The 26,125-nt window shown below is 37.6% G+C and overlaps 3 long non-coding RNA genes across 14 annotated transcripts in view; 2 read left to right on the top strand and 1 right to left on the bottom strand.

Annotated features, from left to right (window-relative positions):
* The window catches only part of LOC137855592 (uncharacterized), a 162,659-nt gene extending 162,274 nt beyond the window's left edge, over positions 1 to 385 (top strand). For 3 of the 4 annotated variants that reach the window (XR_011095821.1, XR_011095818.1, XR_011095820.1), the window contains one exon: positions 56 to 182. This is a non-coding gene — a long non-coding RNA (uncharacterized lncRNA). Of the gene's footprint in view, positions 1 to 55; positions 183 to 251 lie in introns of those variants that run through there. The other variant, XR_011095819.1, reaches the window with a different exon arrangement.
* LOC137855580 (uncharacterized) overlaps positions 124 to 26,125 on the bottom strand; it is a 64,750-nt gene continuing 38,748 nt past the window's right edge. For 3 of the 8 annotated variants that reach the window (XR_011095809.1, XR_011095807.1, XR_011095814.1), the window contains exons 5-6: positions 16,990 to 17,112; positions 14,745 to 16,788 (exon numbers count right to left, since the gene is read on the bottom strand). This is a non-coding gene — a long non-coding RNA (uncharacterized lncRNA). The other 5 variants (XR_011095813.1, XR_011095812.1, XR_011095808.1 and 2 more) reach the window with 5 other exon arrangements.
* On the top strand, positions 11,381 to 25,766 carry LOC137855605 (uncharacterized). Of its 2 annotated transcripts, XR_011095823.1 has the most exons (4): positions 11,381 to 11,520; positions 12,285 to 12,378; positions 12,661 to 13,125; positions 19,818 to 25,766. It is a non-coding gene; the product is annotated as an uncharacterized lncRNA (long non-coding RNA). The 2 variants fall into 2 exon arrangements; XR_011095829.1 differs by lacking the exon at positions 12,661 to 13,125.

The raw sequence follows: 26,125 nt of genomic DNA, 5'->3' as shown, positions 1-26,125 counted from the left end.
ACAAATTAAATACACCTATGGTGAACTAATTACTGTGTTTATGTTCTTTATACAGAACAAGCTTGTTAACTGAATGTGGAGAGATGAAGCAAGCAAAAACAAAGAGAAGTGCAAACAGCTTTGCTGCCACTATTGTCTATGACACTGTATTAGGTCCCAATTTAGGATCAATGAGTGAATAGGTATGTAAGAGAAAACACCACTATTCTACAAAGAAAGGGTATTTAAAAGGATTATTTTATTTTTTTAAGGAAAATTCATGTAAAATACCTTCTCAGACACCACATGATGATGATACTAAAGAAGGAGCTTAATTTGGTTGTCTTAATTTCAGATCTTTACAGTGGAACAGTGTTATGGACAGGTAATAACTTTCTTGATCTTATCATGTATTGCCTCACTATTAACCTTGCTATTTTTCTATTGAAGTTACTCATATGAGAGAAACCACTATGTTGTAAAATTTATAGGTACACCTTCTGTCCTTCACTTTTGAACTTAAAATGGATTTGGGCATTAGAATGCTGATGCAAATTACAGCATCTTTCTGAGTTATGTGGTTTACCTTAAAAAACATTTTGCTAATTATAGAGATAAAAGATATCATCACCTTTGTTTAACCATGGAAGTGCTGATTTTCAGATTACTTGAAGTTTTAATTATTGTGATTATAATTCAGTACAGTCTCCATGACATTTCACATGCAGAAGTTACTTCAGTGTAAACAACTTGGGATAACAGGCAGAAATAAATAGCTTTGTCTCTGTATTTTTATAAGATACTGGAAGTTGAGAGGCCAAGACACAGAACCATCCATTGCTGTGATTTCTCTCCATGGATGTCCATGCTACATTTCCTTCCTTACATACTAGAGTACAAAAGTGATTCCTTCACTAGCTGGGATTCATTGGCCTTTATTATGCTTAAGCTTCCACTAACTTAGGTGGCATACAAGACTTTGTAGAAGATATGAGCAATGTCTGGAATAGCTGCTCTGTCTTCCAGTCCTTTGTTTACCCAAGGCAAAGGAAAGCACTTGATCCAGGAGCCAGCAACATATCTTATCTTTCTTCAGGCCTGACCATGATGGACTGATATAGACATGAGTTGTATCATCAGAGTGATATCAAGTCCATCAGCATAAAATGGACTTTTTCAGTGTTAAGTGCTGGTATTAAATGCTAGAGGTGGGAGAGGCTTGGAAAACATTGGGAGGAAAAAAAAAAAAAAAAAGAGAGAGAGAAAAAAAAAGATGAATTTATATTTCACATAAGTTTGTTTATTTAAACAAATAATAATAGAGACAGAAAGGGACTAAAAGAGGAAGGAGGAGGAGTAAACACAGAGGAAAAAGTTACATATATATATATGTATATATATATATATATATATATACATATATATGTATGTATTTAATATTTCCTTTAACTGGGATCAGAGGTGGAGATTATATTTGACCAAACACCCAAATTCTCCACCACAGGTGAGGGCTGAGACACAGCTGACATTTTTTCCTCCAGTCCTCTCCATAGAATTGAGCCAGTTTTTCCCTTTGTGTTAAATATTGTATTAACATCATTAATAAAACCCTTTGCTTAGCGTATTATCTGTGATTCTGTGAACACTGTAACATTTTGTTGTAAATATATAAATAGAATATTCATTTGTCTTGTACAACTTGCCAATGTACTTTATAATAAACCAAGTAATTTTGACAGGAAAAAATAAAATTAAAAAAAAATTAAAAAATGACCAACCCTAACCTAATAAGATTCAAACAATGAGCTCAACACTGGCACAAATCCCATCCATTAAAAAAGTCAGAACATTACATTTTCTTTTATAATTTGAAGGACAATGACAGAAATGCAAGAGATGTAGCAATAAGGACCATGTGGTCCCTCCTCTTCAAGGGTCTAATACAGAGCCTATTAAGTTAACGTACATACTCCCTTTGATTTTAATAGGCTTTGCATAACTCAGAAATTATTGAAAATGAATGGCTGAAGAAAATAATCACCCTGTTTATATTTGTTGGTTTATATCCATAATAAATTTGTAACAAATAAAAACTGTTAAAACAGATCCAAATGCTTATCTTTATATTAAAATGCAAGAGGACCTCTCTTCCAGCTCCAATGTAAAGACACAAAGTCATTAACATCATAAGACAGAAAATCATAGAAAAAATCATAGAAACACAAGGTTGGAAAGGACCTACAAGATCATCTAGTCCAACCATCCTCCTATCACCAATACTACCCACTAAGCTATTAAATCATGTCACATAGCACCTTGTCCAGGCCCTTCTTGAACACCACCAGGGACAGTGACTCCACCACCGCCCTGGGCAGGCCATTCTACTGCCTGACCACATTTTGAGAGAAGATTTTCCTCATAGCTAATCTAAATCTCTCCAGGCGCAACTTGTGGCCATTTTTTCAAGATTTTTTTTGGTGAAGATATTTTTCAAGATCCTTATTGAAAACATGACTGCCTACTTCATCTTGTATCTTTCTTGAAGGTGTTCCTTCCAAAAACACCTATCTTTGTGCAAGCAGTTATGAATATCAAAGAGCAGTGTGGAGAACTAGTTGTGAGAGACAAAGAGACAGTATCACCAAGTGATAATGATAACAGTACTCCAGGAACAGATTATCTCACAGATTCTTTTCTTCACCCTAGAATTTTACCTTATGAATACCCACTTAAATATATATATATTATTAAATTGGAATAAATTAATGCAGAGAAGTAAATAATGAGGGTTAGCAGATAGCCAGCTATCCACATGGTCACAAAAACTACTTACCTCTTAGGGTAGCCAGCTTTCTCATCAGAGTAGTGGATTTATTTTCCAGATACCACTGGATTTCCATTTCACAAAAAAAGATCTGAGGAAAAGAAAGATGAAGTGATTTGCTTGGGCAAGCACAGACCTAGGAAGAACCAGATCCCCCTGATTCCTGCTTAGAGGCTACCCTTTCCTGTCTGTGATGTGGAAATAATGTAAATATTATCAAGCACCTGCAAAAGCCTTTCACCTGCTTTTGTTCTGAGTGACAGAGCCCAGAGGATGATGTGTGAGCTTCCCACTGGTCTGCAGGGAGCATGATGTAGCTGATACAATTCCCAGCTTCAGCACACCTGCAAGGTCTCATTGATCGGCTGTTTGGGGCTCTGAAAACTCAGAAATCTATTATCAGTGTGAGCATGTGCTTATTGATCAGCTTACCTGCTCCTGCTCCTTGTGTGTATTTAATTGTACTGGTGCGCACACACAAACACACATGTAAATATGCACACACATATGCATGTGCACATATTAGCATGCACACATGGGGGTATGTATGCTAAAGGCTTTACGTACTTTTTCTGTTTTACAAAACTGCACACAAATAAAAAGAATGGACCTTCTCTGTGAAACGTGAGCACAGAAACACTCACAAGTGGCCAAGAGCTGCTAAATAATTAATCAATAGAGCTGCATGGCAGTTTGAAATGTAAATGTGATGGATGAAGGTGTGATGCTTGTCATCAAGCAGAAAATGATGTGACTGGAATGGATAACCTGCGGTACCTGCTGACTGGCAAAAGCTTGGACACAAAGATAAAGTAAAGTCATCAGAAAGCTGCCTCGGCAACCCCTAATTCTTGCCTTTGACCCACAATTCACTTTCATGTCCCTGTCCCAGAAGAGATGTTTAAAAAAATGATGAAGAGAGATCTTGGGGTGGGAAAGGGGAGAAAAAAAAAAACATCTAAAGAAATGCTACCTGACAAGGCTGCAGGCTACATTCTTGAGAACACCTTTCTTTTCTTTATATTCTCCTTCTTCTGTTAAATAAAAATGCAGCTCCTTTTTTCCCTCTCCTTTCTTCCAAAACTCTCCTGAGCCGTTCCTGCAAGTGGTTCTGTGACTCGGAAGCTGACAACAGCTGCATGCAAAGGAACAAAGCACGATAGTGACAATTCAGAGTGCAAGCAGGTGAGAAAGACACCTTTTACTTATCAAACTAGGCTGTAAAAAAAATGCTCTTTTTACTCAGCGAGCTAGAAATAGAGGTGATCTAACAAGGCACTGATCCAAATTCTTTATTTGTGCGGAGATGTAATGCTAACAGGATTTTTAGGTTGACTAGTAGTCTATGTCCCCTCCATTCAAGTAAGGAAATATTCCTCTGATTTGGAAAGAGGAAAATCCATATAATTACCGTATATTATGTGACAGGAAAATGTATGCCATGATGGCAAAGGGTGACAGAAAATGTCGATCATAAAATATGTTTTCAGCAACTTCCTACACTAGGCATTACATTCCTCTTGTGGAGAAACTCAGCATGATGAGAGTCAACACAATTCTCTTAATTTGAGAGAAAAGAACTTTTGTACACAAAAAAAAAAAAAAGGGGGGGGGGAGGTTGTTGTGGAGGTGGCAGGGTGTTTGATTTTTTTTAAGAAATGCAAGCCTGCAAGTAGTGCAAGGAGGATTTAAAAGTTTGATGGCTCTTTCTCCCTAGTAGAGAGAATCTTCTTTCTCAGTAAGTACCATTTAGCAGGTTGTTGGTTTTTTGGTTTTTTTTTTTTTTGCTTCTTTTGTTATCAAAATCCCATTCTTTTCAGAAGGTGAAAAATATCATGTTTTAACATTAGATTTCCAAACTTCCCTGAAATACACATTAGCAGATAACACCCACTAGAAGTGAAAGCTAAATATAGATATATAATAGTGCATTGGCATGCAAACTAGATGTTTTATCATTTCTTAGGCATAAAATATACATACAAAATATTCGCTAAAAATCTTCTATTATTTTTTAAGAACTCTATAGACACATTTGCCTCTGAAGTGCTCCAAGAGGATCTCCAAAAAATGAACTGACTGATGTTCTCATGTTTCTTCAACTGATTATTTTTACTTGTTTGTGTGTGTGTGTTTTCATTTACTTGGTTTTTAGATTGTTATATTGCCATTACACAAAAGACAGAGTGAAAGCACAAAAGTAAGTATAAATAAAATATGTCAAACTGAATATCAAAAGTCAAGAATTAGAGCTTATACTAAAATAGCACTCTAGTTGGCCCAACTCCATAGTATAGAATCTACTTTTACTCTGGAAGAGGTTACTTGTGTATTTCCATTGAAAATGCACCCTTCCTGTAAGTTGCCTACCTGGATAAGCTTTAAGCAGGGTGCCATCTCTCTATGTGTACACGGAATCACCACACTCCACAGAAATATTTCCTTTTTAGAATTACAAAACTGTAGGCTGATAGGTAATTCAGGTTAAATTTCTTTTCTGGGGCATTTCAGGTTGTGTTTTCAGATTTGTATTTTGGGAGCTTTCTTCTAGCTTCTGTTAAAGGCACTCAACTGCATATCTTTACTTAGATAGCAGGTACCTTCATATTAATTTTGGGTCTTCTTGCACAGATTCAGGAATGCAATTTCATTGTGAGTAGGAATCAGACCCAAGAATCTGTGGTCATCTGAGTAAACTAATCCATGGGATGGAAAAATGGTCCCACACCTTGCATCTAGCATGCTTCTGGTAGAGATGTTCATAGATTTTGCAGCGATAAAAAGGAATTTGATCCAGTGGTTTACAGAGATTGATGCTGAGCGTAAACAATTGTCATATGGAATTCATGTAGCAATATTTATCATTAATAGGACTTCTATTCCCTCATAAACTGCTGCAGAAGTAGAAAAGCACCATCCCAGGGCTATGTTGTCACTAAGCTCATAGAAGTCCACTTCTGTCCTTTCAACCTATTTTCCAGCTATATAAGGACTTGCAATATAGAAATGTTAGACCAGGCTGCTTTCCTTACATCTGGGAAGGAAACTCACCTACCTGCTCAGGACAGAGAGAGCTATGACACACTGTCTCCTACACCTAGTCTGGATGACTGGTTTGCTAGGTCTGTGGGACAAACAACCATATACACTGTGCTATACTGCTGCCAATATATAAAGTAGAGGTGCCTAAAAGGCTCACTGTAGGAGCAATGGTTCACTGCACTAGGGATTAATGTTTCTAATAGCACAGAATATAGACACAACAACATGACATGATGCCTTTTTTCCCCTTTTAAATTTGCTGGGTACATAGAGCAAAGGAACATAAAAAATGTTCAGACGAAGGTAGATCTAAGAATGTGCGTCTTAACTCCAACAGTTTCCATCCTCAAATGGCTAGAGAAGAGAAGGAGGAAATCTCACAACTGAGTGCCCCACATCACTCTCCCAGCCCCCAGCAGTTCATAGCTCAGGGACTTCCTGAGCTAGAAAAAGTTGCCAACTTTGTTGGAGCAATAGTGAGTAAAATATGTAGCGATGACTCTTCTGTACCAGCAGGCTTTGTTTCACCCCAAGCGTTATGCCAAACTAGTTGTATATCATCATGAAGAATAACTGCATTTGCCCAGAGTTGATTTCCTATGGCACATTTTACTTAGATACTTTCTCAACACCCTCACAAATATGCCATAGATCTAAAGCACAATCTCCTTTTCAAAATGAATGGGTCTGATTACAGGCGTATTCATTTTGTAAAAGGTACAAAAGGATACAAATGTGCCTTTCCATCTCATATAATGTCAAAGTAAGACCCTCTTGCCCTTTTATTTCAATCCCTGCAATTTGAAAATAAAAAAAATGACTTGATTATATGTTTTTTACCATTAAGTGTATAATTGCTTTTGTGTTTTGACATTTAATTCCTCTTACCAAAATACATGGTAGGAATTAAAAGTCAAATCTTTTATGTATTTGATGTACAGATCCCTCCATGTATTTCAATGAGAGAAATAGAACAGTGAAACCTTAAAACAGGTACGGTAAAGCTATCTGAAAGTGAAGTCGCTTTTCATATTGGAAATCTGTGGACCCCCAGTCCTGCCCTTCCTTATCTGGGCTGAAGGCTTTTTGAAATCTCTGGAAGGTGCAGATGAGTCAAAACTGTGTAAAACCTGGAGGACTTGACCTTTAAGATAGATCTGGGATTATACTTGCCCTGAAGGGCAGATTTTAAGAATGTGGTCCAGTCTGAAAATGACTTCTGAAAGCCAAAGGACAGGAGCTGGCCACAAACTCGAGGGCACTGTCCTGGCACGGGATGGAAGCTGTGAAGATAAGTCCTAGTGGGGAGGGCTGGGAGCAACCAGGGCAACAGCAGGGCATCCTGGAGGGCTCTGATGTTGAGAGAAAAATCACTCTCTACAAGCCAATGAGAAGGCATGGATACATGCAAGGGGAGATGGATGTCGCTTATGGATGTTTCATGCTTTTTGTCTCCCCTTCATAGCAACTTAAAGTTTTTCCCACTTTTTAAGGGAAGTCAGAGGGCCAGCAGCCATTCTACCATTCTACTGCTATTTTTCCTCTCCTTCTTACATGTATATCCTTCCCTTCCTTTCTGCCATAAGAACTTCTCTCTTATCCTCTGCCACATTCTCTCTTTCTCATATTCTTCAAGCTTCCCTTTTTCCTCTGTTCTTCTGTTTCACAGCCTGTGCCCTTTAACTGAATTCTCTCTGACTTCCTGCTTTCCTTTATGGCATGACATATTCTTCATCTTTATCTTTATTTCTGTTCGTACTCATCCATAACCTACATGCTGAGATTTCCTCTGGCTGTATTTTCTCCTGGTATTCACTCCCTTGTGACTTCTCCCCACGTGGTTAAGTCCATCAGGACTTGATCCTACAACCATAGCTGTGTACACAGTTTACCATGATTGAGATTTATGGCTCCTAGTGCCAACCGCGAAAGTTTTCTAAAATCCAGTAAACACAAGCTAGTTAGAAACTCAGACAGCTTGGGACAAGCCAAGCAAAGAATGGTAGTGGCACATAGGGATAACTAAGAGTTCAGCAATGTCCTTCTCTATGTTAATATTCTCAATTACAAATTCTGGCAAGCTTTCACTGTGCCTATTCACCATAACCACTTCTCTAGGTGGATACAGTCATGGTGAAAAACCCATGTCATCTTTCTATTTTTCCCAAAGCCAAGGGCATCACAGTTTTCTTTCTTTTATCTCAGAAAAGTGTCTTCAACACAGGTAAAGTAATACACAAGATGATAAAAAAAAAGAAAAGTAGACAGAGTAGGAAAGACTTGCATGAAAAGGAAGCAAGTCAGATAGAGCACTGCAGCTGAGTGCATCTCCACACACTAATTGTAGAGTTACTGTATCTCATAGAGACACGCTTAGGTTCCCATAATGAATTTGGGTAAGATGTTTTTTTGTTCAGCTGGAAGCTTTATGGGGCAGATTTCATCCATGGTCCAGAAGTAAATGTCAGTTCCCTTGAGATTTTGGAATTTGATGTGTGTTCAGCCCCAGAAGTCAGGTGATGAACCACAAATTCAGACTCTCAGAAACCAAACACTTTGGGCTTCTTAGAGGTTGGGTTTGTTGATTTTTTTTATCTTTGTTTTAGTTTTTTTTTTAATTTTGATGGATGATGTTTTGTTCTGCAGTGAGTTTTAATGTGTGCCGCTGTGGAACAATTTCAATTGTCGAAAACAACAACAAAAAGCAATATTTCAATATTTCTCAAGAAAAGGCTTCAAAGGTTTCAGATCTTTTTAAAATGTTTCTGCTTTATTTTGACATGGCATAAAAGTTTTGTATGCATTCTCGCATCCGCTATTGTGACAGCTGTATTTAATGAGTGCAAAATGATCAGAAAAACATCCTTTACTGTGGGTTGCCATTGCCAGCAGATGACAGGAGAGAGGCAGTACTATAATAAGAGAAGCAATGAAGTTGTTCATACTACTACTGATGAGGTATTTCTAACTCAAATGTCTAGGTGTGCCTTTTGAAAATAATACATTGGTCACATTACCTGATAGTTTCATCAGATTATGTTTCCGAGTGTGTTTTGAAATAAAACTGTGCATCCTTTGCCTCAAGTCATGAAGTGGTTTGTTGCCACATATTATTTGTGGATAACAGTCTGTTTCCCTAGGATGAAGAAGAAAAGGTCCCAGTCTTGTCTATAAATATGGGCCTTTCCATCAATTTGATGCTAAGTAGATCTAGAGTTATGCTAGAAATGAAACATTACACAATATGTTTGCTTTCTGTTACAAATGCATATTTAATATCAGAGTATTTTAGTCCAAATTGGAGAGAGTATAAAAGTAAATCTAAATGGATTTGAAAGGCAGAGTATTTCTTTTTTTTCAAAGCTTTGTCATTCCTGACTTCCTCTGGTGATTGTTAGCTTATCGTGCCTTTGTACAGGAGATCTAAGTATTTCATTTTCTCTTGTGTCTCCATATGGTACCATTTCCCAGATAGTCTTTCTTTGGTCACAAGATGACAGTGAGAATGGATTGTCAAACTGGACCACTATGACACTTTACTCTGGGGGAGAAAATCCTGTGGGTGTTTAGAAGCTTTACTGAATGTTATATTTGATTAACTTATCCTTCTACTGACAAATAATTAGGTCAGCAATTAATTTCAAAATGCAAATGTGCTACAGGCCTTCATGTTTTACGAAATTCCCTTTGTCTTTAGTTTTTACTTATGTTAAAGTCTTAATGGATTTAGCTGGGTGAAGGAACAAAATTATGTTTTCTAATGCTTTATTTACTAGGCTGAGTTGGACTTTTTTAGCAAATATTGACTGCAAATGTTTGTTCAGAAATGATCATGTGTGATGGAATTTAATGGAATAAGAGAACAGAAGAGTAATGATGAACCACTCATTTAAAAATATATATTTTTTTCACACTTCTGCTGCAAAATGTTTAGCTGTCTTCATGGATGCAGAACAGAAAGACAAACCAGAGGGTCAGGAGCAGACTGTGGTAGCAAAGTCATTAGTACCTGCTTAAGTAGTCTAAAAAAAACAGGGTATATCAGAAAGAAAAACACGCTTAATATTGCTACAAGTGTGGCTCAAAGAAACCTATCTACCGGCCTATCTCAGGGACTTTAATATTAAACAAACACAGATTAAAGGCTCAGTCCTTCCCAGCAGAAGCTCATGGGAGTTTTCTGTTGACTTTAAGGGAGTGAGGCCTTTAAGTCTTAAGTTTTCTCTGATTAAAATCACACAATTTTTTAGAAAATATTCCAAATATGCAGTTGTAAACAAACCCAAGTACCTAGCCTGATATAAAATCTAAAAGAATTTATGTAGGTAATGAACTTATATTAAAATTTGCTAATGGTTTATTTGCTTGATTGATTTAAGTCAAGAAGGAGAGAATCCACTGTGGAATCAAGTGAGGTTTTTTCCTTACAAAATTTTTACTCATTTTAAAATTAAATCTTAAACTGCCCATGATAATCTGCATTTTTTCTTCTGCTTAATTGTGTAAGTAGTTTTGGACAAAATGATAATTAAAAAAGATTGAAAGCCACAATATTTCATTTTTTATATTTGATTTTTCATTCAAATTATATATTTACATCACTCTTTCTTAAATTACGAATTCCAATAGCTACATGAAAAGAATTCAGGAAAGAAAAATAATAAAAATATTGCATTTTTAGGATATTTCCATTCTGGAAAGAAAAGCAAAAGAAAATATTGTATGGAGTCAAGATCACCTGCCCCACTTATGCAGACAAAGCTTTGTTTCCAATCTTTCCCAGAGGATTAACCCCAGGACCCTCTTTCCATCTTAAGCGGAGTCTGAAAAATTTTTAAAGTTTCAAAAGATGAGAGAATGGCACAAGGCATAAGTTTCATTCTGAATGAGAGAGAATCTCTTTCTCTCCAGAGTTGTGGTAAAGAAAATCAGAAATGTAACTGGATACAAGAGAGCAAAGCTGTTGGGAACTCTGCAGACAGAAGTATCCTTGTAAGACATGGACAATGTTCAAGCTGCTCAGCTGGGCACTGTCATGGGCCCAGTTAAAGCACCACATTTTAAGAAAGATGCAGCTTACAGAGACTGTCCAAAGGTTTGGAGTAGGAGTGATCAGAAGTCTGGAAAATATGACCTGCAATAAAATCTGGACTGGACTGGGATGATTTCATCTCAAGAATAAACAAATGAAAGTGGATATAAACAAAGACTTCAAATCTGAAAAAAAAATAAAAAAAAAAAAAATCTGCAAAGTCAAGGATGAGTTTGTGTTTGAGGCCTACAAAGAAACAACTGAAGGTAGCAAACCTATATATGCTACCAGGGAGATTCAAGTCAGACACTCATAGTCTTTCTATTTGTAGAGAGTTTGGAGCCCCTCTCACTAAAAATCTTTGAAAGTTAGTTAAACAAACTACTGTCCAAAGTAACATAAATATAGATTCTGGCTGACAACAATTTGTTATCAGTTACTACTCTAGTTATTACTCTGATATTTTTAATTGACTTGAAGAAGATGATGCAACTCCCACTTGTGTGGAAGTATAAAATAAACTTTTGAATGAATCTAAGGAAAGAAACATATTATGAATGCCCACCACAGCTGCCATTATGAATGGTAGCAATTGAAGATGTGGTTTTTCTACAGGACAACTCAACAACAGTGAGACAGAATGGTATGTATGCTCAAAGGTTATCTCATTAAAATTGGGGGGGTTGGAAGGGGGAGAAATTAATAAACAATTTCAGTGATTAGTAAGCAGGCATTACATATTATAAAAGAAAGGAAGGCAATATGCCAGAACTTCTCGCTGGAAGTTGAGATTTATTCATCAGCTTTTAGGATCAGAGTCACAACAACTGTGACCAAGCAGAGAGGTACAAGGCAAAGCAATATTAGACTCTGTCTCAGCATTAGTGTAATAGCAGTTACAGAAAGATACATACAGTGCAACTGGATTAATGCAACCTTAAGTAGGGATGATTATTTTTTTCCAGATAGTATCTGTTAGTTACATGAAAAATAAATATATATATATATACATATTAATAAATCAAATCACTTTTAAATTAAAAAATAATGATAACAAATTTCAAAGGTCATACTGTGTAAAGCAAATCTTTCAAACCTAAATGACCTCTTGAAGAGTTTACATAAGTGTTAAAGTACACAGTAAGCTACAAATGATTCTAAAATATTGTCGCACACTAAAATTAAGATATTTCAAGATATTTTATTATCTTTTTTATCTGTTTACACTGATATGAGAATACTAAATAATCTAGCTGTTTTACAAAAGCCTTCTGCTAGCTTCACTCCTCTTGGCTACTTGTATACTATAATTCTCTCTTTGTCTAAAACAGGGAATAACACCACATCCTGCATCACCATATAGTGTATTTTTCTCTTTCTCTTTCTGTCATTCTTGGGAACCAACAGATTTTCCTTATCCTGCAAAATGGAGATGTTGTATTTCCTTGTGGAGATCAAAAAAGCATTTCCTTTAGGAGTGCCAAGCAATGGTGTAGGTCTGGTGAGTGTTTGTTTTTCCCGTCATCTGTTTTGAAGGGCATGATCTGTGTGCAGTTTGAATATGGGCTTTGAAGGCTAGTTATGCCTAGAATATAAAGGTGTCAAAATAATTATTCAACTGAAACTTTCCTGGCAATCTGGGCCTTTTCTTTGAATGAGAAACCAAAATTAAAATGCCTTGCTTGCTATTTTTTTCAGAAAAATAAGATGACAAACCTTAGCCTTTTCTTATGGCACAAACCATATTTAAGATATGACTGCAAATGGTTCTTTCCAACTTCAGGTAACCTTCAGGTAACCTAAAGAAGGAAGGAAGGAAGGAAGGAAGGAAGGAAGGAAGGAAGGAAGGAAGGAAGGAAGGAAGGAAGGAAGGAAGGAAGGAAGGAAGGAAGGAAGGAAGGAAGGAAGGAAGGAAGGAAGGAAGGAAGGAAGGAAGGAAGGAAGGAAGGAAGGAAGGAAAAAGAAAGAAAGAACGGAAAAGAAAGAAAGAAAGGAAAAGAAAGGAAAAGAAAGAAAAAGAAAGAAAAATAAAGAAAGAAAAAGAAAGAAAAAGAAAGAAAAAGAAAGAAAAAGAAAGAAAGATCCTATGATCCCCGGCTGCAGGCATCATGGAAAAGTGCCTCAGGCCCCACACATGTGACTTCACAGCAAAACCTAGAGCCAGCCCTGAGGGGTCTAGCACAGAGAGCAAAGTAATGTGACTGTGATTACAACATGTGGAAATTAGAAGCCCTCTTGTTTTAAGAAGGTAGGTTATCTACTGAGCCTGTTCTACGCTTCTTTCAACTATAATGTACTGAACAAAGGCTGTCTGTAGAAGATGCTTTATTTCTCCACCAAGTCTATGTCACTTAGAGCTTTTTATGCTAGACTGGTTTTAAAAACTTCAATTTAAACCAACATGAAAGGTTCTTAAACAGTAAATAGCATATTATATCAAAAACAAATAGATTAAAAAGTGAACATCCATAGCCAGTATATTTCTTTCCAGAAGAGTTTCGCTTTCCACACTAACTAAAACTGTAAGACTGGCAGATCTGGGCCAGAGGTTTGTAATGGGCCTTTTACTTTTTTTTTCTTCCCTCTCCAGTGATAAATAATCAGTTTTAGAGAATTGATAAAAAGAGACAAGAATGAAAAGTGAGTGTGACACATTTATGAGACGGATTTTTCATCTGTTTCTTAAATATAGCACCTTTATTTCAGATCATATTAAAAAAAGAGACGGGAGAGCCACCCAATTTATGTTGTGCTGCAGTAGTGAATACATATGAATGTATGGAGCGTAGCCTGAGAGAGCAAGAAAATTCACCAAAAAAAATCCTGACAAGTTGAAAAAGTTATGTTATCATTCAAGAGTCATTTATTTAAAAAGGAAAAATAAAAAACAGGCCACATGACTAGAGGCAGCAGGATAAAAACACATTGTTTCCAGACAAACCCCCATCAAAGACATATGACTGGGAATTCTGAAGTCAGAATATCTTCATATTTTAAATTTCCATGAGTACTTTCAAATAAAGTTGGACTTTCACTATATGATTTGCTTCATGTTTCCCACTACAGATTGATAACAAGGAGTAGCATTAACAGTATTTTTCCCCCACCATTCCTCTCTCTGAAGCTAATGGAGTCAAGGATTTGTTACTTGATCTAATGGCAATAGCTTTCCAATAGACATGCACAGAATCATTGATTAGTTTGTCCTCTCCTTGTTTGCGTTGGAACACTGTTCAATTTACACCAATTAAAGAATGCTTGGTTTGTGTATTGAAGAATAATTAAGGGATGGAATTCCCTATAGGCTACTAAAACTGACATCTGACTGGAATGGTGATTACAGCATGAAGGCAGCATTAGTATTTAAATAGTTTGACTGCTATATAAAATCATTACAGCATCTCACCATGAAAAAGAGCATTAGTTAATTTTGCCTATAACAAAATTAGTTGTATATATTTGCCTGGTCACTTTAAGCAAATTTGACAAGGCTAATCTTAAAGCAAGTGTTCCAGGTTTGGTGGAAGGAGCAGATAGAGCACTGTTTAAAGTAATAACCATATATTTGCGTAATCTTCAACCAAAATATAAATACACAAGAAATGAAGAGCTTTGTCAGGGACATTCAAATCAAATTTAAACATAAAAACACATTGGTTGCTGCAGCTGAAAATCCAAATGTAACTGGCACATCAATTAAACAATCAAGGCTTCACAAACCACAAACAAACAAGAAATCCTTTTTTGTCCAGCACTGTTGTTCTCCAACTTTTAACATCCCTTCCATCATTGCACAGAATGAGGCATCATGGGAAGTAAACAGGCATGGTGGAAGGAGTTATCTTTGCAAGTAGGTCTCCCCTGTGAAATAACCCAAAGAATTAAAAAAAAAAAAAAAAGAGTAGCCTAGCACATCCATATGATGCTTGCTTAGACGAGCTCTCTTTTTGGGTTACAAGGTGGACGTCCATTCCTGAAAACATATTTTAGGAAAGAGGGATTCCTATCCTCAATTTAGCTTTCTCTTGTGCATATTAAATTCTGTCTCCTATCTTTAGAATATAGTATCTACAGAAATGATATGTCCAAAATATGACAGTAACATTACTGTAAGATGAACTTCTTAGGGCCATTTCTGGAGCATATTTACCTTTCCATAGCCTACTTAAATATAGCGTGTTTGTTTTACTAAACTTAGATACTGCAGTACATTTATAAGGTCATCCGCCTGCTTCAAGACCTCACATTGCAGCTACTATCCTTCTTATGAGAATTTATGCAGTTCCTCTTGAAGGTTGTCAACACCCTCTTTAATTCATTAAAGGCTTCTCTGTGAAGGAACATAAGACTTTTCCATTTAAGCCTCTAAAGGGAACGAGACTTATTAGCATGTCTACATTGTGCAATGCATGACTGTGCTAAAGATGCCCAAGCTCCCAAACCCATATTCCAAATGAGGTGATACATCTGCACAACACAATATACCCTTATTTGTGTGGTCCAGCATCCTGGTCAATCTGCAACACTTCTTTGCAGATCAAACTAGCCTGGGCGCCATTCTGTTCTCCTGACTGTGCCTGGTTCTACAGGTAGCTTAGAAGATACCTTCACTGCACCATATTCCAATGTATTGACCTACCTTAAAACAAGGTTTGGGACAGTACATTTCACTGGAGAGTACAGCCATTGAGTTTCCCTTAGTTTTGTTTCAACATTTAAAAAGCCTTTTGGCTTTTGTTTTGATTTTGCATGAGCAGTTCTCTCTTCTGTACTAGACCTTCTGTTGGGATCTCACACTATAATCTGCCTGAGTGGAACCTGGACTTTCAGGAGTGAGACTAATACTTCCTTTCAATGAATAATCTTCTCTTGCAGCAAGGCTGATATAAGGGTGTATTCTTCCCTCCACCCACAAGAAGAATGTCCATTAATTTCAATAGAAACTCTCCATGCAGAAAAGGGAGAACTGTGCCCTGGGGAACATTCATGGAAGATTAATGGTGAGGAGAGAAAAGTGATACAGTACGAGCAGAACAAAATCCGAACACACCACACAAATAAAACTGGACAAGGGTTCATTTTTTAAGTCAGTCAAAACGGCAGGAAGGCTTTGAAAAAATCAGAGCTGTTTCAGTGCACGTTTGCATACATTGGCTTTCAGGAGACATGAATAGAAACCTAACAGTAACTCTTTTTTCATACCTCCTTTCACAGGTCTCACTGGCAAAGAAGGATTTAGCACTTAATTCCTGTACTTTTATGTGGCAAATTAGGAATTTGCACCTTAAAAGGAAATTGCTTTTCAAACTCCCATAAATTCTGGATTTTATTTTTTTAAATGGTGGAAAACATTCCCTACCTACATCCCAACACATAATAAATAGCACTCTCCATTAAGTCTCCTCAGAAAGGTGTAGGAAGGTAGACCTGTTTAAGGAGAGGTGTTTATCATTCCTTCTGAGGAGAGGCTAAGGGTCTACAGTATGTCCTTAACCATTTCATCTCCTTGGCCCTTTCCAGTTTAAACTCACACATTGCACCATTACTCAAAACCAAGTGTCACTTGGGGAAAATATTGACCTTAAGGTGTGGTTATTTGATGAAGTAGGACTGACTGACATTGAATAGCCCAGACCAAAACTAGAATATGAACCAAGCTGGAATGTGTTTTATTTTTCAGCTTAACATCAGCTAAAAGTAAAATCCTTGCATTATCTTCACCACCATTTTAGACAACAGCTGGTTGGTATGTGACTTCATGAGATAGCAGAAAGATGGTGAAGTGGACTGAGACTGTGTGAGAGCATGCAGTAGACCACAATCAATATCTCTCTAGGAGGAAGCACTGAAGGTATGGCTGGTTCTGCTGACAGTAACACAAGATTCCTTTTCAAAGGTGAGGTGGTACCCACTGGAATGGGACAAAGGACACAGTTAGAGCACCCTAAAATGTTTTTCTTCAGAAAGACAATGAAAGACTGAGAGAAAGGAAAACACAGTAATATCCGGTGAAGAAATATATTCCCACAATGTTGCACTACCCTGGCAACCATGGCTGTCAGCAAAACACCCCCTCTTTACACTGTCAATACCCAAGAGAAGATAAACTTACCAGAAAGTTAGTACACATCCTGACTTGATTTATTTTTGAGTCTTTTTTGGCCCGGTTTCTGCACTTAAGTACATCAAGGCCAGAGGCAGGTGTCTGAATGGCACTGTTTTTTTCCTCTTTAATCTATGAGGCAATGTTAAAAAATAAAAAATTAAAATAATAATAATAATAAAAAGAACAATCAATGATATCATAGAGCATGTTCTGGATTTGTCTAAGCCTAAGTAACTCAAATACTAACACGTGAATTTAGTAAAGTTAGAGCGTGCGGAGTGGAGATAAATTACAGCGCCAATTGAAGTTGAATGTGATATAGAAATACAACCAACAGAAGACAGTCTGGAAACAATTATTCAGAAAGCTGCTGACCCTCTACTTCTTTTAAGAGTTAAACATTTGGATTGGTTAACTGGCTGCCACAATAACAGGCATATGCTCTAATCTTTGATCCATAGCTGAATTTGCAACTCTTTGTATGAGAAGCAGATCACGTAGATTTGCATATTTTTTAAGGATCTGCAGGGAGAAAAAGAACAAAAACTTCTCTTCCAAGATTCCACCTTGAGATCACACAGAGTGTCATGGGTTCCCCCAAGTACATTAATGTTCAGAGCCAGTTGCAAGACTCATATTTTATAAATGGCCCTGAACTGTGACATTCACATCCGAAGTTCAATCAAAATTCCTCCTAGAACAGAGAACTGCAAGCCAAAACTTTGCTTCATAACTCTTTACAGAGTTATGTATGTCTGTCATTAAGACCTCATTTCTTCATCCAAATTCATGTCAGAACATTCCTAAAACCTGAAGGAGGCTAGAGTTAATAGATAATTAAGATTTTTTTGTGGCTGTTGTCCACACTCAAATGCATGAGCAAATAACAGATTTCTGTCAAGGTCTTGACATCATCATAGTTTTGGCAAAATTTTCTTCTGTTGATGAAAATTCCACAGACACAAGAAAAACATGAATCACCCCACTGGAAGGATGAATGTTAACCAAACCCAATTTCATATATGTTCAAGGTTCATTTCTTGCGCATCTCTGTTTTCAACACTTTCTACCAACTGAAAGATATTTACTTATCACTCATTTCGCATCATCAGAATGCATCAACAGTAGAGTTTATAACACAGGGGACTTCCTCCACTTGGTAGTATTCCCCCAGAAAGTAGCTACTACTGACAGAAGCAAGTAGCATATAGATTACTGTGAAGAGGTATTCATCTCTGCAGATGTTATCAGTTGTGGGATGTTTCTACATAGTTTTTACTCCATTTGACAGAACACCTATCACTTTACAATATGCCATCTGTGTTAATTCACCTGCAAAACACTGTTTGATAACCACAAAAAGTCAGTGATAGTTGTTATTTTTCTATGAATAGTTCTTTTAAATCCTAAACAAAAATATGGGTCATTACATGGGACTATAAGATATGTGCAGAGAAGGCAGTACAAAGGCACAGAGAAGGCACACAAGATATTCTGTCTAGCTTCCTTAGAGATAGAGAATGGTAAAAGTTTGGTTAACACATAAGGTAGTGCTTCCATTTGTCTTGTCTTGTGGGCAGGCAAGACTTTGCAAAATCCCAACAAAAATCTCATGAAGTAGGTGGTGCACATAGTACTATGTATAGGTAGAAAGTGAAGTGTTGCAATGGCATTCAGAAAGCTTATTTTGAGATGATCAGACCACCAACAGGTGAAACAGAACCCAAAACAGAAAGAATAACCTCAGTCTCTTAAAGAAGGAGGAAAGCGACAGAGAAAGAGAGTAGTGTACAGATTTTAATGAGAAAAATTATCAGCCTGAGTCCTGACAGTTGTGTAACCCACTTATTTTGTGTGAAGGCAGGCTACAAGAATAGAGAAATAGGAATTGCCTTAAGTACTGTATAATACGATTTCAATTATTTCACTTAGATATTGCTAAGCACATTTTATAAATGCCATATCCAAACATTATATTTGTTCTGGTCATTGAAATGATGCTTTCAAACTGATCTGAAAATGTATTGTGTTATATTACGTCAATGTAATATCATAACTGTACAAAATTGGTAATATCAGATGAAATAACTTAAAAAGATGCGTCTCATCAGTTCATTCTCTGCATCCTAACGTCTGTAAGGAGTACAAGGCCGTTTGCTGAGATTTTGCTCATGCACTGTTAAGTGGGATACTGGTATATCAGACAAAGATATGCAGACAAAGTATTGAAAGATAAAATGAAAACATCTTCATCTGATGAAAATGAGATCAAGAAAGTAACATTTCTCTCTACATGATATAAAGTAGAAAATCTGAAAATAATTTCAATGAAAAAAAGATTAAGACTGGGATGTTTAGGGGGCATCATTATTGCTGCAGACTACTGCATAAGACAAAATATATATATATCAAACCAGTATAGCACTAAATTGATTTAAATTAAAGATGGTAATGAACCAAGACATTGACAGTGGTATAATGTCACCTTGGTGGTTTGGTTTAAGGCAATCACCTGCACTCCTTCTGTAGTTGAGAGAGAGAGAGAGAGAGAGAGAGAGAGAGAGACTCTACCAGTAATGGAGAACTATTTTTATTATAGCAATCTGATATACCACTCCAACGTCGCCACATGAGCTAGTTGAACTGAGTAAGATCTGGAAGTGTCACATGTAGAGGACAGAGAAAGAAAAAAATTCAACTGAAACTAGATAGCTAATTCTAAGACAACAAAAGAAAGGGGTAGTGAATCCTGCACTGTATGTAAATTCACAAACTTTAGGAAATTAAGGACACAAATAAATTTATAAGCCTTGTTTTTTCATTCATTTCAACAGATGTACTAGGCATAAACATGCCTGTTGATGTCTTGATATGGATTTATTGGACTGGACTTTGACATCTCTACAACTGTGGATCCTGAGACATATTTAACATCAACATAAAAAAGTTAAGAAGTTCAGTGTCTTTTATCTACTCTCAAAAGCCAATGAAGAAACAGAGCTGTCTTATGTCAGATTTTCCTTCTCCTTCACTTGAAATAAGAAAGTGAGTGAAACAAGAATAATCCCCACCATTTTGAAAGTGAGGACCACCCCAGTCATGGCAGAAACACTTTTCATCGACAGATGAAGCCAAAGAATTGTTTTTAAGCAGTTTCCATACCTGTGCCATAGGCTATTATAGTTGACATCTATCCATCCCATACCAAAGGGCAGCATAATTTATCTTGTATCTCAAATCAGGTATATATATATCTTTGCCATTTGTAATACTAATTAAATCAGGAATCTAATTCTGTAAATAGACCAAGTAATGGTCATCAAAGTTCAATGAAATAAGTTTTATGTCACAAAGCTCAGTAGTGTTTGCAAACCCGTGCTTTCTGGCTGACATTATAAAAATGACCTTCTTTTGAAATGTCTGGACTTAAGGCCAGCCTACAGTGACCAGAGAATAAATGAGGACATGGAGAATATTTGCCCCATTTCTAATGTTGTAGTTCTGTCCTTCATAATCATTAAAGATTGGATAGGCCGTATGGCAACTTCTGTCTTTCTTTAAACAGAAAAGGAGTGGGAAGAAACAAATAAATATACACAAGAGAAAGAGGGAAAAAGAGAAAGAGAAAAGATTGCCGCAGCACTCTGACTTTCCTTCACCAAAGGTAAAAGACCAAATGGTCCTTTGCTTTGCTAAGGCTAGCCCATGGGCTAGGATCCTGTGGTGCTGAACACTCAGCCTGTCACTCTGCTGCTGCATGCCAGGGGGCTGTTTGCCATGCTGTTGGAGGAGAGGGCTCTTGCAGGGAGCTGCTCCTCTTCAGAGCATCTTCCCAGGGGGAACACTGGTTTGCATCAGCGAGCATTTAACCCACCTGTGACAGATGCGGTGCAGAGCAGTGGTACTGAGTGTAATAAGGCAGCTGAATAAGGTTTGATGAGAGTGGCTGCAGCAATGTGCAGAGACATCCTTCAGTGGAGCAGCTAGAGAATACCAGCTGAGAGCTAGGCCTCACCTGTAAGGTGAATATAAATCTTATGCTGGGTTATGCACCAAAACGCCCCAGAGATCCCCACAAATCCGTGTAAAGTGGGTCAGGAGACAAGTGCAACAAGCTAACAGAGGAGTTAAATGAATCTCTTGCATCATGTCTGCTGCTGAGAGTCGTGCAGAAATTCCTGTGCCAAAGGCACTTTGCAAAGAAAATCAGAGTGTGGCCTTTATACAGATTGAAGTCTCTGAGGAGGAAGTTGTAGAGTAACTTGAGAAACTCAAGTGCAGTAAATCACCACAACCGGATGGTGTTCATCTGGGAGTTCTGAGGAGAAATAAAGTGAGAAAAAGCCAAGATACTGACAAGGGGATGCCTTCTTCCCTTGAAAAATGTAGCAGCACAAGAAGGCTGGAAAGGCCTATTATGTTGCCTGTCTTCAAAAGGAGATGAGGAAAATCCTGGGAATTGCAGAGCTTTGAAGTTTACCACAGTTTTAGGGAGCCCAATAAACCAGTTCCAAACAGTAGCTAAAGAGACAATTTGTTGGACAGGAACACCCTATGAGGGTGTTCCTCAGTCTTTCAAATGACTGAGGCTGGTACCAGGGGACAAGTACCTCTCCATATGACTGGAATGTTTTGAGAAACCATTGGAGAGGCCTTCATAGGGATGGTGGGATAATAGGGACTTGTCAGAAGAAGGTGACCATGTGCAAGTGTTCCAAATATTCAAAATGTTTTGCAGAGGTCACGAATAAACAATTGTTATAGTGGATAGTAAGAAATAAAACTGAGAAAAAGATCTAGAAGATGAGGTGTTACTGGAATGAATTGCAAATCAATCCAGAGAAAGTAAATACATGAACATTCCTCTTTCTGGTAAGGGGAAATGTAAGCACTGAGCAGTGGGTTATTAGGACTAGTTTTATTATGAATAAAAAAGTCTAGATCCCAAATCCTAATGTATTTAAATTAGAGTATCCAGAGTCTACTCCAGATCTAAATCCAAGTCCCACATGTGGTTCCTATCATAAAAATGGACGAAACAGTTCCTGGATTCAAACTTGTAAAGCTCTGAGGTTTGCATACTCCATATCAAGCCCACTTGATAGATACATATGAAATACAGAGTGTGGGTATCTATGTGTATAACATGCAGAGGAAACAATTTGATGCAAACTCAAAACAATTTTAAAAGTGATTCATGGCAGACAGTGCTCTGATACCAAGATTGCATAAATGAGTATTTGCTCTCAACATTAACTTGCTGCAGCTAGTTGAAAGGGAAAAAGACCACAAGCAATAGGACTGTGAATTTTGTTAGGTTTGGTGAGCCTGCTTACCATTAAACATTTTAAATTATTTGGATTTACATGATTTTATATGCTTTCAATTTCTCTCCTGTTTTTTGGTTGTTGTTGTTTGTTTGTTGTTTTGTTTTGTTTTTCATTTCCTACAGGCTCAGTGCACTGGAGGCAAAGCTACTTCAGCTTTAATTCACTCTATCTCTTTGAAATCATTAGATTTCAAAGGAAGTCAGAGGTAGGAATTAAACAAAATATAGAAAGTGGGACATTTCTGACTGGCTTGTACACTCGCAGTGTCTAAAAAGAAAGCTTTCTTTTAAAGCAAACTGTAGGAGGGCTTGTAAAAATAGATATTTACATTTGCATACTGGGACAGATCCTCAACTGCCACAAAACAGTATTACTCCATCATCTTGAACAGAGCTAAACCTAACCACTACAGCTGAGATCCTGGTTCTCACGCATGTACATGTGTTTGAAATATGTTTAGGATTCTGTATTCTTCTGAATGCACGTAAGCTGCTGCTTCTTCCAGGTGCTTTTGCTTGTACACTAAATTGTGAGAATTAAAGCTGTTCTGTATTTACCTGAGGGTGATATGTTCAGGGAGGCAAGGTGGGGAAGAAGGTTGAAGTGCAAATAGAAAAACACATGCAGAAAGGGTCTGGAATGAACAGAGAGTCCTGGAGAAGAGGGTGGGGGAGAGAAACAGGAAAGGAAATGATGCCCAACTAAGCCATGCTGGGGTCTAAGGGCATCACTTCTTGACAGCAACCAAGCACCAAACAATATCTGCATTCACAGCTACAGGGAGCTAAGCTGTGGCTGAGCAGCAACCATGACTCTTGGAAAACACCTCAAGTGTTTCCTGCTAGATAGCACAAATAGCAGGAGACCTGCTATTGATAGCAAAGTGGAGAAAAAGCAGTTCTGCACTCAGCTGTGCTGTCGCCAGAGTCATGTAACAGGACACAGAGTATGTGTCACATCAGATAGTGCTAATAGGTGCCAACAGTCACCTTCACTCCCTCCCCCTCAGTTTGTCCCTGTGTGAGAGTCGAGTGGAACAACGCTGTATTGCTGCGTGTTTCTGCCCACACAGTGGGACCCTGGTACTGATTCAGACAATACTGGACTCTAGACACATAATGTACACTGAATATCCATAATAAATAATAATTACCACAGTAGGGGGCAGCAGCCAGCTGTGGAGGAAAAGAAGGGCCAGCTGCTGGAAGAGAAGTAGGCACTGGCTGAGCATGCAGGCTGGGCACTGGGGAGGGCGAGAGGGCCATGGCTGGGAGCCAGTGTCAGCTTACTGCCAAGAAGAGGGAGATAAAGGCACAAAAGAGGTTCACCAGAGGGAGCTGCTCCTGGCCACCCCTCAGCAATTGGTAGCAGCCCCGATCCAGGAGGGGAGGCTGATGGCAAACAGGAGCATCACCAGCCAGAGTGTGCAGCCCACACTGCATGCTGCTTTGGAGCTGGTGGGATGGATGTTGGTAAGCCAAGCACACGTGCTGCGGGGAAGCAGTGCTGCACATGTCTCTCATTTGCAAGAGAGCCATACCTCCCCCAGAAATGAACACAGTCTTATACTATTCTCCTCAGCATCTCCTTAGAGGCATCTCCAGTTGAAGTAGTGTCAATAGTCTGGGAACGTAGAAAGGTCCCCAGGAGTGAACAATGTTTTTCTGAAGAGCCCCAATAGCTGGTTCTCCGTGATTTTGTTAGGAGGCGTTTCTGGGCAGTACTGAAGATCCCCAAAGAGCAGCATGTTTAGCTGTCTGAATTCCTCTGAAGATCTGACGCTTAGGGCTTGGGGTCCCCAGGTGATATGGTAAATGGTAAACTGCACACACTTAATATTCCTGTTCTGCAGCTGCAATTTATCATAATTTTAAAATATTATTCTACCCACCCTGAAGTCATTTCCAAGACCAAGTTGGTTCACCAGTCTCATTTTCACAAGGTTGTTCATGGCATGATCCCCACATACTGGCTGCTCAGCAAAGTCAATAGCATCCCAGTGTAAGCTCCTTTACTTGCCCCCTATGTAATACATACCAATTTCATCAGCACAATGTAACAATGAATTAGCTCATGTTCTGTGTAGCAATTATAACAGTGTGGCAGAATTTAGCTTGGTGAAATTTTGCTTTGCTTATATTCATGTCTTTATCTTCAAGCTTGCTTTTTGTGCCTGGTTATTTTTCACTGAGTTCAAATGCAAATAGATAAACCCTGTTTGCATTTCCTTCCAAAGGAGGAGTGTGTTTATTTCCAGATTCTATATACATCCGCTGGGAAAAGTCACACAGGACAAACCAATTTGGGGGGATTTTTTATTTGTTTGTTTGTTATGTTTTTTTGTGTCCCTAATTGGCTGAATACAGTGCATGTGATGTAGGTGATGTTAAAAAGAAGGTACTTTTCTTCTATTTCTCAAGAGATACTTTCTTTTTCTTTTTCTTTTTCTTTTTCTTTTTCTTTTTCTTTTTCTTTTCCTTTTCCTTTTCCTTTTCCTTTTCCTTTTCCTTTTCCTTTTCCTTTTCCTTTTCCTTTTCCTTTTTTTCCCCCAATAAAAACAAAAGGCTAGTGTATGACTATAATTTTATGTAGCCCACAAAAAAGTGGAGAATTTGATAGAGGACAATCTCTGGCAAATAAGTCATGGTAGCAGGGAGAAATGTCCATAATTTTTTCAGGTAATAGCGAAGCACAACCCAGGTGTTAGCTCAAATACAAATTCTTGGGCAATGAAGAGTCTGTATGTTGAATATATAAACATTTCAAATCCAAAGAAGCAGATTCTTTCCAAATAACTTCTATCTGAACATCTGACCTTAAGAGCCAGCCTCAGTTAAGTGCTGGCAAACACCAGGATTTGGAAGGAAGTTAGGGGTGTTGCACTATTTTGAAAGCTCTGTTTTGAACCAGCTGTCATTGCGAATGTCTGCTGGTACCCCGTCTTAGCATACAGCCTGTCACTGTTGAGCATAATGGTAACGAGCCAATGGAGTGTATTGAGCTTTACTTTCCTGTGAGTCTTTGTGGCTCAGATTTTCCCTTTACATGTACATAGTCATAACAGGTAAGCTTTGAATCTATTTATGCCATATCCTAATTGGTTGTGTTTAATTTGTGTATATGCCTCTCTTTGACTGTTTGTACATATATATATGCATATTTATATGCGCATATGTACATTTGGACATCAGTATTAAATGTAAATATGCATATTGTCACAGCTTATTGCTATGTTCATCACAGATTCTTAGAATAGTTGGCTTTATTATACAATAAAACAACCATAGAAAGTTAATGCCTTCTTTAGAATAAATAAGGAACACAGGACTCATTATACCATATATGTTTAATGGTTTGAACATCTCAGTGCCCACATGAAAACAAGGAAACATATATTGCAATAGGCAGCATAATTATCCAGCAAGGAACATCCATCCTACACTCCTAGAAATATGAGATTCAGCATCACGAGATCCTAGGATTATGTCATCAGCTGCATGAGTTTCACAGCTTATCTTTCTGATTTTAGGTTACAGAAGTAAACTCTAACAAAAATGTATAACACTGCCAATTTAACAGCACATTTATGTTAATACTAGCTGAAATGTTTTCAAGAAGGTGAATAGGATCAATGTTTCTGTATGAAAGTGTGCAGTTATGTATATATATGCATACACACACATGCACACATAAATACACGCACATATGTGTGTGCACTGTGTATATAAACTGTCTGTAGAGATGTCATTATTTTTAAAGGTTGATTCCAAGTATATTAAGCTCAAAAACAATGTTCTGTACAGTTGACCAAT

The sequence above is a fragment of the Anas acuta genome, chromosome 1 (genome assembly GCF_963932015.1).
Source record: "Anas acuta chromosome 1, bAnaAcu1.1, whole genome shotgun sequence".
Classification (NCBI taxonomy): domain Eukaryota; kingdom Metazoa; phylum Chordata; class Aves; order Anseriformes; family Anatidae; genus Anas; species Anas acuta.
Note: the sequence above shows the minus strand (reverse complement) of the source record. Positions and strands in the feature narration are given on the sequence as shown.